The sequence below is a fragment of the Canis lupus genome, chromosome 13 (genome assembly GCF_011100685.1).
Source record: "Canis lupus familiaris isolate Mischka breed German Shepherd chromosome 13, alternate assembly UU_Cfam_GSD_1.0, whole genome shotgun sequence".
Taxonomy (NCBI): Eukaryota; Metazoa; Chordata; class Mammalia; order Carnivora; family Canidae; genus Canis; species Canis lupus.
In genome coordinates this window covers 34,722,875-34,732,973 of record NC_049234.1, presented here as the reverse complement: position 1 = coordinate 34,732,973, position 10,099 = coordinate 34,722,875, and the positions used below count along the sequence as shown (strand labels likewise).

At 46.5% G+C, this 10,099-nt stretch overlaps 1 long non-coding RNA gene across 5 annotated transcripts; it reads left to right on the top strand.

Moving 5' to 3' along the window:
• Positions 1-485: 485 nt before the first annotated feature.
• LOC119865240 lies at positions 486-9,613 on the top strand. Of its 5 annotated transcripts, none has more exons than XR_005368816.1 (5): positions 486-638; positions 1,270-1,428; positions 2,576-2,683; positions 5,784-5,981; positions 6,227-9,613. It is a non-coding gene; the product is annotated as an uncharacterized LOC119865240 (long non-coding RNA). The 5 variants fall into 5 exon arrangements; XR_005368814.1 differs by having other exon boundaries at positions 1,246-1,428; positions 5,784-5,907; XR_005368815.1 differs by having other exon boundaries at positions 1,246-1,428; positions 5,784-5,966.
• The last annotated feature ends 486 nt before the right edge of the window (positions 9,614-10,099 follow it).

Genomic DNA, 10,099 nt, shown 5'->3' with positions numbered 1-10,099 from the left:
TAATTATCAGAAGCTAGGATTTGATGTATGTCATAGGAGCTTGGTTCCCTCTAAGCTGCTAGGATATGCCCAGGGAAGTTCTGGGTCTGCCCTTACTTGTTCTGGAACTAGCTCAGCACAAGCTACAGGACTGGAGAATGCCCTCATGGTCCATGCCTGGTGCCCACCCCCTTTGGGCAGAACTCCTGGGCAGCCAAGCATCTCAGAACGGCAAGGTTACCTGAGCAGATTTGAATTGTTCCCCATCTTAGGCAGTAGCCATTACTTTTTAGTACATAGCCAACAGGCAGAAGTACAGATTCATCCCCCCACCATCTATTCCCTGATAACTTGGAGGTTTATGGAGTGGAAGATGGTCAGGTTCAGTTTTAGGAACACTATGATCAGGAATGATCCCAAAGGTATCCTGTGGTACCACTTGGGGGAAAAGATTGGAATTTCAGGAAGTTCTTAGAATTTGGAATTTCAGGGGAGTAGGAAAGGCTTCCAGGAAAGCTTCTCCCCTCCCAAAAGGGCACAACCTGCTGCCGCCCAGGATGTGTTGTTCCTTTCTCCACTCCATCAGAAAGTTGAAGCTCCTCTTAACACAGTTCATGTCACTGGAGTTTTTCCAGGACATTACAAGTCCTAGATACCTGGTAAATCCCCTCACCAACCTTGCCCATCTGTCTCTTATCTCCTCTAACACATTCTGCATGGTTAAGGGATGTGAGAAAGGTTGACCCCCAATTCCTGTAGCTACTGGTTTTCAGTGGAGAGGTGAGCTTTAGCTAACCTTTAAGATAAAAAAATTAAGAATGAAGACCATTTCCAGAGTTATTTCTGGTCTCCTAAGTAGATTAATAGGTGAGCCAACCTAAGGACATACAAAGTAGGCAGGTCCAACTATTTTATATAAATTTCTTGAAGTTTGATTTGCCAACATATAGTTTAACACCCACTGCTCATCCTGTCAAGTGCCCCTGCCTCAGTGCTGGTCACCCCGTCACCCCATCCCCCAACCTTCCCTAATAGGAGACTCCTAACTCTGGAAAACGAACAAGGGATAGTGGAAGGGCAGATCAAACTATTAAAGGGACCTGTGATTTGATGATTTGGCTATTTCAAGTCTGATAAGTTAGACACCACAGTTCTTCTGCCATTAACACAAAGATTGGAAACAGTGGGGCATAGCAGGTTTAGAGGACACTGAACAAGACAGTCCCGCTAGCTATTTTACTGAGACTTTGAATTTGGGCACCTCAGATATGAATTCAGATATGTGGCCAGGTTTCAGAAGGCCTCCACTAGGAATGGAGGAGTCAGAAGTAGGAATATGCAAGCGACAACTGATGCCGTGGCAACAGGTACCGTGGAATTATGTGCCCACCACGGAGTGCCCAGGAAACCAAGGAAAGCAAAGCATGGAAGAGATGGATGCAGCCACAGGTGAATTTTGCTAATTTTGATGAGCGAGTCACCTTGAGGACACATTTCACCTATTAGGCAGCCAGTGGAAAGTCTGGAATATTGAAGTCTACTTTTATACATGGAGGGTAGCTACATGAAAGAACTATGTATAAAGCCTGAATATCTAAACCTTCCACTTATAATGGTAGAAGAATCCATATATGACTGTAGGTCAAAGCACAGGACCATATTGGGATGATTTGTAGATAAGAGCATCTGAGTGTACATAGAGGGCCATCCCCAAGTTGCAGAGAATGCCAAGTGACCTGACCAAAAACCTACCATAGGAATCATGGGGTAAGGGAGAGATCTGGCAGGTGCAGAAATTAGGACTTGGAGGGGTTTTAGCACTCCAGGGAGTACACCAGGAAATTGCTTAGGTCACCCTTCAAGAAGCATTTTCCAGTTATTCTGTAACCTGCAGGATTATAAATCCTTCCAGGAAGGATTTTGCCAGGATACTAGAAATGGAAGGAATGCCATGTAAGGCTAGTGGTGACTGGAAGGGGTATCTTGGGCATAGGTCTCCTAGGAAAAGGAATCCAGGAAAGTCCGATTTTGGCCACTTAGATCCAAGAGGTACAGGATTTGACCCAGGATCAGGGAACGCCTGGACCATAGCCTTGAGGAACTACAGGACTATACCAGCTAGATTATGAAAGATCTGAAGAAAGTTTTAGGCCTTTGGAAAAAAGTTTTGGCCACTTTAAGATGACCCTATAACCTTGAGGTTCTCCATGTGAATATAGTGAAAGTCAGCACCCTGGTTATTGGTGAGAAGACCTACTGGTAGCACTTGGGCTCCCCACTACTCAACCCTCACCAGCAAGGTATTGGCTTGGTTCATTTCCTCTGTTCATCACTACACTGGCAACCTCCAATAAGGTCAAAGATAGAAACTCAGCTTTGGGCCTCTGGGTCCCAGAGTCTAGACCCATTTAGTTCCTTAGTCTTCCCACACAAAGCAAAAAAAAAAAACAAAAAACAAAACAAACAAAACAAAAAAAACAAAAATAAAGCCACCACACACAAACCCACAAACTGAAGAACCTGAATCAATTCCTTGGATGAACTCAAGCCCAGTATGGTTCTGAAAAATACAGGTATATTTTGATTTGCTTTGCAGATATTTTCCTTGAGGAAAAGGAAAAAGGCTTGTGGCAACCCTGCATCAGTGAATCCACCAGCACCATTACCTCCTGAAGAGCATTTGCTTACTCCACGTCTCATTTTGGTAATGCTCACATTTCAAGCTATTTGTTTTAGGATCTGAGGTTATTGTAAGGATTTTGGGTCACCAGGGATCACACCCGTGTTAGATAGCAAATTTAATGTGTATTCGGATTGCCCCACTGACTGGTCATTCCCCTCTGTTTGCCATCTAGGCTTTTCATAGCTAGAGAGAAGTCAGTTCTGAAGCTTTGAAGCCAGGCAAACAGGCCAACTCTCTTGCTAGGGGCCAGTGCTCTTCAGTGGAGCATCAAAGCCTGGGTGACAGCATATCTGTCTAGGACATGGTTTACTGAAGACTAAACCTACTGTGGAGACTTCTTGCTTGGGAGAAAAGACTTTTCAAAAAAAAATTACTCTTCACTGACAAGGCACCTGGTCACCCAAGAGCTCTGATGGAGACTTCTAGCAAGATTATTTTCACACCTGCTAACACCAATCCTGTAGCCTATTAATCAAGGGGTCATGGACTTAAGTCTTCTAGAAGAGCTAGGGATTCCTCTGATGGAACTAGGCAAGTTGAAAACCTTAGGGAAAGGTGTCCTTATCTACTTTAGATAATATTAGAAACCTGATTCATGAAGAGGTCAACATAGCAAAACAGGAGTTTGGAAGAAGTTGATTCCAGCCCTCATGGAAGACATTCTGGACATCAGAGCAGTCCCTGCAAATGTGGGGGAATTAACTCAAGAACTAGAATTCAAATCGGAGGCTGAAGGTAGGATTTGGAAAGGTTGCGAGGACTGTTGAAATGATAAAGCGTTTAGAATATTCCATAAGCTTAGTTGATAAAGCAGCATCAGGGATGGAGAGGATTGGTCCAATCCTGAAGGAACTTCTACTGGGGGTAGAAGGCTATCCAGCAGCATCACATGAGAAAAACAAAGAATTGATGTGGCAAGCTTCACTGTCCTCTTAAGACCTTGCTAGACACCCCAGCCTTCAGCCACCATCAAGGCAAGACCTTCCACCATCAAGATGGTCTCACTGAAAGCTCAGTGCTTAGTTTTTAGCCATTTAGAGTATGCATTTAGACCCACTATCACACACTTGGAACTACGGTTTAGACCTCACTTTATGTATTGGAAAGCCACAGGTTACAGTAGTGCCTCAATTTATCATGGTGGTCTGGAATGGAAGCTGCAGTATTAGAGATATACCTGTACCTTCTAGTCTTGCCTGGACTCAGGGACTGCAAGTTTGCAGTTGAGATCCCTCAGGAACTAGAGACCTTCAAGTATGGTACAGGAGAGTTCTTCTGGAGGGCCCAGGTGAGAATGCTTGTGTGCTAAAGCTTAAAAGTGAAATATTCACTATTATCTTTCCCATCTCACTAGCTTATCTTCTGCATCAAGCACAATGCTGGAGGGGAAAGCGGATAATCACATGTTCTGTTAGGAACATGAGAGTTATGGTCCCAACAAAACTATAGATTCTTCACTGGCTGCTTTGTGGTCGGTTTTCCTGGAGACGTGTGCTATGGGGGGATAATGTGCATGGAGACAAAAATCCTTGCAAGGCAGGGCTAGTTGGACTCCACTAGAAGCTAGACTGGCAGGTCAGCTACTAGCTTGTGGAGAAGTTGCTAACAAAGCTTTGACAAGACTGGATGCATACAAAGAGGACCAAGAGGATCTGGATTTGAGATAAGAGCTCGGAGGACACAGCTGATGTTAGGGAAAGGAAGATCAAAGCTCTTCTCACACACCTGGTCCTGGTTTTTATTGTAAAGTGTCTGTTTATTGGAGGATCTAAGACCGGGGTAGTCTTCCACTTTTTATGGCTCCATCCTAAAAATCTAGAATAGGGCTTGTGTCAGTTGAGAGTAGCTGGGAGAAGGTTCTGCAGCGCAATGCATAGAAGTGGATAAGGAGAGGACGAGGACGGGCCTGGACGCTGCCTGTGGAGGAGCTTCACATTCCCACCTCAGGCTTGTTTCAGCAAGAATGGTTTACACACAACCCCCCACCTCCCAGCTAAGTGGCACCCCTCTTGTGAGACAGGCTTATCAGAAAAGCCCAGGTTATGGGAAAGGAATATTCAACTGAAGATACACAGGTCCATCAAGTTGTAGTTTCAAATAAGATCACCTTCCCAATTTCCTAGGTCAGCTTTAGCAAGGCATCTTATTCGGTGCTGGCCAGAGTAGAATCAGCCACCTGTGGGGAGCAAGCTCCAGCCCCGCCCCCCAGTCCTTATGTCCCTGTGACATGCTGAACCATATGTGAATAGCAAGGCCAGCTGGCTCTTAAGAGCCACTGCAAGACCATACACGTATAGGAAAAGGAGCCCATGGTCCTCAAAGATGAGCTCCATAGCATAAGCCTGAGACAGGAGATGCTCCCAGGATTTCAAAGAAATAATTTAAGTATCCAGAACAGTGCAAGGATCATCTGAAGGGGCCCCTGCACCCTGTTTATAGCAACAATATCCACAATAACCAAACTACAGGAAGAGTCCAAAAGTCCATCAACTGGTGAATGGATAAAGATGTGGGCTATATACACAATGGATTATTCCAGATTAAATTTTACTGTTTGCAATGTGGATGGAACTAGGATATTATCCTAAGTGAAAAGACAGTAAGATTTCACTCATGTGCAACTTAAACGAAACAGGAGCAAAAGGGAAGAGGGGAAAAAAATAAGATGAAATCAGAAGACTCAACTATGATACAGTTGCTGGTGGGGAAGGGGATTGGCGTGAAGGAGGGCACGTAACGTGAGGAGCACTAGGTATTCTATGCAACTGAGGAGTCCCTGAACTACCTCTGAAACTAGTACACTTTTGTATATTGTTCGATTTGCCAACATAACACCCAGTGCTCATCCCATCCAGTGCCTCCCTCAGTGCCCGTCACCCAGTTACCCCACCCCCTACCCACCTCCTCTTCCACTAACCTCAGAGTTAGGAGTCTCATGTTCTGTCAACCCTCTGATTCCCCCACCCCATTTTCTCTCCTTTATCCCTGTGATCCCTTTCACTATTTTCTATATTCCCTGTGAAATTAGTAGTACGCTATGTTAACTGAATTTAAGTTTTGGGGATATTGACAGGCATTTTGTTCCAGGGTTTTCTGAGTTGCACATTGTCTCCTCTTTCAGGCCATATTTCTTCCTACTACCCCTGGACACCTCTGGTCCTTCCTGTCCTCAGGACAGATGGCATTAAAAAAAAAAAAAAAAAGTATGGAGTCACTCTAGCTGGGAACCAAACTGACAAAGTAAGGTAGGGACACAGGAACAGTCACTGGATGAGGGGCTTGTTCATGGATGGAAAAACATCAGGTGGTCATGCTTGAGGTATTCTCCACAAGGGGCACCCTGCCTCTTAGGGCCTGGGTGGGGGTGGAGGCAGGAGCTGCACTTTTGGCATCTCATCCACCACCTCCCTCAGCTGTACCACTATAGGGCTCTTGAGATTCTGGGAGCTTGCCCAGACCATCCCAGGTCATCTGTGTCCCAAGGCCATGGTTCCCCAGGATACTCCACTAGCAGGGTAGTGGGGAGGGACTAAGTCTATCTGGACTTCCTTCTGTCTTGAACAGGTCTTTACCCCTTGATTACTGAGCTGCTATGGAGTTGGAGATGCTTTGCAATATTCCAAGACAGGACCATGCATCTGTTAGATTAACAAAAAGTCAAGGTGAGGAGACCATGCTCACTATTGCAAAGAGCTTCCTGCATGAACAGAAAACGCATATCTATTTAGGAAGTTAAGGCAAATCCAGGGGGACATAGGGTCTCAGGAAGTCACAATGGTCACTAACTGGAATTGTGAGCATTAAGAGTCCTTTGGTCCAAATAAATTCATCTCCATTGTTATCAGATCCTGTCTAGACTTAAGAATTGCCTGAGTGAAAGCCTTGGTCCTTCTCTGGTCCTTCTGTGGCTCAGCCTCATTGCTGTGTGAGAAAAGCTGAGGCTGAGCTACTGTCCGTGATCCATTCCCCCTATGGTTTAGATAGGTCCTACACTCACCTTGTCAGAACCATGAAAAGTGGCATGTCTAGTGTATTAGTTCTCATGGACAAAACCCGACATGATCAGGATGGGGGCAGGGGGTGGGGGAGAGAACAAAGTGGGATCGTCCTGATTAGGAGAACAGGCTATATCAGAACTCTGAAAAATTCAGCTCCGAGCTAGTGATGGGGCTAAAGGCCTCTACTACTCTGGCTCTGTGGCTCCCAGACTTAAGCACATCCACCCTCAGCAAAGAACCTTTGAGCACACACTTCCAGTAGATCTACAGTTGTAAGGGGTCTGGTGGGTCATGAAGCATTAACACCACAAGATTTATAGGGGATAGGAGTCCATGCGTTCTTCCACAAACCCTCAGGTCTGCACCCTCCAGCAGAGAGGCAGATGGACTTAACAGCACCCCAGTTGTTCGAGGGGTCTGGGCTCCCTCCCTTGCTATTCCAGGTTAGATCTGTGAACACACAGCAAGCAGGCAGGGGAACTAGGGGCCTTTTAGGTCTTAATGGAGGCATCGAATGAAGACAGAACACGCTGCATTTGGAAAGTGAACCAGCACCATCCTTAGCTCCAGCTGAGGGCCTCTGACTACTCAAGCCCAGGGACGGCTGTTGCCTGCTCTTCCTTTAGTTTTATCTCCTCCGTCAAGATACCTGTGCCTGCAGAGACAGCGAGAGGGTCTTCAGGACCAGAATCTGAACATCACTTTCTTCACCCTGACACCTGGTCTCAACTTGCTGGCCTGTCATGCTGGGAGGTCAGATTCAGGTTCTACAAACTTAAGGGACACTTTATACTGACCCAGGTCAGCTCCAGAAGGCACCATGGTTCCTGCAGTTCAGAGTCAGTCTAGAGAGGAGGTATATTCCACCCCATTCTCAAGTCCTCAAGTTGTTGCCCGAGGACAGCATCGGGTCAACCCTAGAGCAGTTCAGTCTCCTGCCATCCTAGCCTGCATGCTCCTGTTCTCAAACCTTCCCTCTGCTCAGCAGTCTGGTTTCAGACTGCCGCCCCCTCCCATTAAGGGGAAGTGACAGGCCTGGGAGGAGCAGAAACACCCTGCACATCAGAGAGGCTGCAGTCCTCAGCCAAGATGGGGGTACCCAGATGTAGCTCATCCCTACAGCCTTACAGGGCTAACGAGTGTTGCTGAGATCACAGGAGGAAGGGCTGACCAGATCCAAGATTGAAGCAGAATTAGGCAATGGGGCTGCCGCACTTTGGATCCCAGGCCCAAGGTAGCAGAATGCAACTACCAGTCTATTTAAGGATTGGTAGAGGATCTTAGTTGTGCAAGTTTGAGAGAATAACAGTCTACTAGCGGCTGCCCATGTGCCACATGTATCTTGTTCTACTTCGGTCCAGGTTCCTTTGTTTGTAAGGAGCTACTTAACCAGTCGAATTAAAAACCCAAGTTCTCAAGCTTATCACTGCCACTTTAGAGGCCACATAGCTCCCACAGCTGATCAGCCACCACTGATGGCTGAAGCTGAACTTCTGGACCTTATTAAGGCTTCATAAAGGTTAAAGAAGATTGCAGTGGCAGCCATTTAATCCTCGACTACAACAGGGATCACTTAGAGACTTAGAAAATAGCACCTGGGATTTATTAGGCACTGAAGGGACAGCTACCACCCACCATGCAGAAGAGGAGAGAGCAGGAAGTGTAGCCCAGTCTTCCCATTAACAGGTAAGATGCTGTTTTCCTCTTAATTCTATAGTCTGTAGAGAGCCCAGCCATGTTTGCTTCCTCACTGGAGACCGAGGAGAACCCCCCCTCCACCCCCCAGCTAAGGCTTCCCTGCACGGAACTCCCACCACACCCGGTTTCCCAGGCTCCATGGCAGCCTTGTGTCCCCACCCCATGCCTTGGCTTCCACGGCAAATCCCCCAGACTCAAGTCTGCTATGTTCTTGAGCATTAGGAGATTAGGTCCTTTCTGCCTCCTTTCCAGGAAGGGAAACTTGGAGATCACCTGGGCTTACAGAGCTAAAGGCATGTCATTCTCAGGGTCCCTTTGCTGAAGATAAAGTAGGGGCTTCAGGAGAAAGGAGACTTCCTCTGGGGAGAGGTCAGCAGCAGACCTTAGAGAGCCACAGGCCCTCAGAGAAAGAGCCAGGAGGACTCTGTGTCTTCCCCTGCATTGGTTAGAGGGAGATAGAAAAGAGAAACCTCTAGTTAGAGCAGGCTCAGGGAGGAGTCAGCCAGAGAAAGAACATAAAGAAAAAGCAAGAACTTTGCCCTGTTGAAAAACCATACAGGCCCTCTCCAAGCCAACCCAGTACCCGCAGCAGGGCCAAGCACCCCGCAGCACCCATTCTTGCTGAACAGAGCTACTGAGGCAAATGGCCTTACAGCCCCCACCCACCAAGATGAGGAAGGGCTCAGTCTTCTCCTTATGTACCCCTGGCTCCTCCCCCATGACTAAAACCAACAGTGCCCACCTGATCCCGGGGCACTTTCCCTGACCTCCCTTTGATAGGGCTTACCTGGGGCCTTTCAGATGCTCAGAGGCATGCTGCTGCAAGCACCTGGGTTCATGTGGAGAGGAGGTCAAGAAACAGGTCTTAATAATTGAGCATCTTATTATCTATTTGGGAAATCTGTGTCTCTTTCTTAGGGCCCATCAAGAGTGTTGATAGGGGTTAAAAAGTCAAAGAGTATCACCCAAGTTCCAAGGGAAAAAACTTAATTTGTGAAGTTGTATATGAACTTGGCCTCATGAAGTTATCAACATTTGACAGTGAAATGGTCACAATCTACATTAAATTCTCATGAAGTTTCCTAAAATGCCTATTATCGTTAGAGAATTACCTTTAAAATATGCTATAGGGGGACGCCTGTGTGGCTCAGTGGTTGAGCGCCTGCCTTTGGCCCAGGGCGTGATCCTGGAGTCCCGGGATTGAGTCCCATGTCCGGCTCCCTGCAGGGAGCCTGCTTCTATCTCTGCCTGTGTCACTGCCTCTCTCTCTCTCTCTCTCTGTGTCTCTCATGAATAAATAAATAAAATCTTAAAAAAAAATATGCTATAGGGGCACCTGGGTGGTTCAGTGATTGTCTGCTTTTGGCCCAGATCAAGATCTCAGGGTCTTGGGATCAAGCCCCCCATCAGGTTCCCCACAAGGAGCCTGCTTCCTCTGTCTCTGCTTCTCTCTCTGTCTCTCATGAAGAAATAAATAAAATCTTTAAGAAATGATAAAAAATATGCTACAACTCTTCAAAAATATTAACAAAGTCTGATACCTTTCAATTCTTATCATGTTTACCTTGTTAGTAAACAAGGTAATTTAAATTTAAGAATTTCCTTTAAGAAGACAAAGAGCAGACTCTTTAACTACAGGGAACAAATTGGTCCTTACCACGGGGCAGGTGTGGGGGGGGTGATGGGTGGAATAGGTGACGGGGATGAAGAACACGGGTATCAGGATGAGCACTGAGTCATG